Source organism: Esox lucius, chromosome 20, assembly GCF_011004845.1.
Source record: "Esox lucius isolate fEsoLuc1 chromosome 20, fEsoLuc1.pri, whole genome shotgun sequence".
Taxonomy (NCBI): domain Eukaryota; kingdom Metazoa; phylum Chordata; class Actinopteri; order Esociformes; family Esocidae; genus Esox; species Esox lucius.
In genome coordinates, this window is record NC_047588.1 from 31,635,164 (window position 1) to 31,636,730 (window position 1,567).

The window sequence follows — 1,567 nt, forward strand, 5'->3', positions numbered from 1 at the left end:
AGTATTCAGACCCCTTCCCCTTCTCCACATTTTGTCGGGTTATGGAGAAATAACCAAAGCAGAGCCGGATGAAACCAATCAAATAACATAGAAACAGAACCAAAATACACTGAACATCGAAATGTAACAGCCGGCACGGCACAGGCTGATTGGCAATTGGGTTATTGGTCACCTCACTGACCAATGCCCTTATTGTCTGGTTCCCTTGGTGGAGCCAGAGGGACAGCTTCTTCACAGTGATGGAGCCCATTGTGCTCCTGGGAACTTTCAATGATTTAGCATTTTTTTATATAGCCTTTCTCAGATTTATCCTTCAACACAATTCTCAGAGGTATTCAGAGGTTTCCTTGGACTTCATGGCTTGGGTTTTCTCTGACATCCACTGTGATTTTGTGGGACATTATATAGACCACTGTGTGCCTTTTTAAATCAGGTCCAATCAAATAAATTCTCAAGGTGGAATTGAGGTGGACTCAAATTAAGTTCTAGAGACATCTATAGGATAATCAAATGACAGGATGAATCTTAGCTCAATTTGGCTTGTCATGGCAAAGGGTCTGAATACTTTCTGAAGGTACTGAAAAGCTTTGGAGACTGGCAAAACGTACATAGTTTGATGTCAATGCAGTACTGACTCAGTATAACTAATTAAAATATGTATTATCCTATGTTCTTATGTACTTTCTGCTATACACCTAGGTTAGGATAAGTAACCCTAAAACTAAACCTGAAATGTAAAATTTCTCCACCTAATGGTATTGTATGTTGTGTAATCCTGATTACTAACGTCTTTTAGCCTTCTAATGTATAACATCGAAGATCCAAATTGTTAATTATCTGGAAAAGCACATGCCCTAGCGATCTGCAAATCCCAACCATTGCAAGCAACATCAAATCACGAAGGTGACAAAAGTACAAACTGAAATCTGGATAATACATTAATGACACTGACAAATGTTGACAAAGACACAACATTTACAAAGGAAACTAACACTGCCATTTTCGGAAAACAATTAAATTTTTTTAAAGGAGGTGGTGATGTATTCAAAAAGAAAATAAACTGTCTACCACGCACGCTTTTATATTTAATTGTACGTGGATCATTTCAGTTTACAAAAGCAAATGTGTGAAAGGTTCAGAGGAGACTTTCATCAGCTTTCTCTAACCCTGGTTATAATTATTCTAGGAAACCTAAGAGGGTCACCAATTTTTCAATCAAAATATGACCATTTGTTAATTACAAATATCATTATATAGTTAGGTGTGACATGTTTGACAGACTAGCGGCCTAGGCGCAAAATGTAACATGTTTTTTTTTATTTATTTGTATTGTATTAATATCATGACATAAAATTCGATATAACATATACTTTTTCGAAGTATCACTGCACGTCTAACACCCACCCTCTACACCTCCCACTACCTAAAACATATACGTTTCCACATGCTCATAACGTGTCTCACAAGAACCTCGTGCTTGTATTCCTCCTGTATTCTTTTCTGTTTCTGTTGATGACATCACGCGTGTGTATATAGGCCTAACGCTCCGGCTTTAGATAGATGGAGC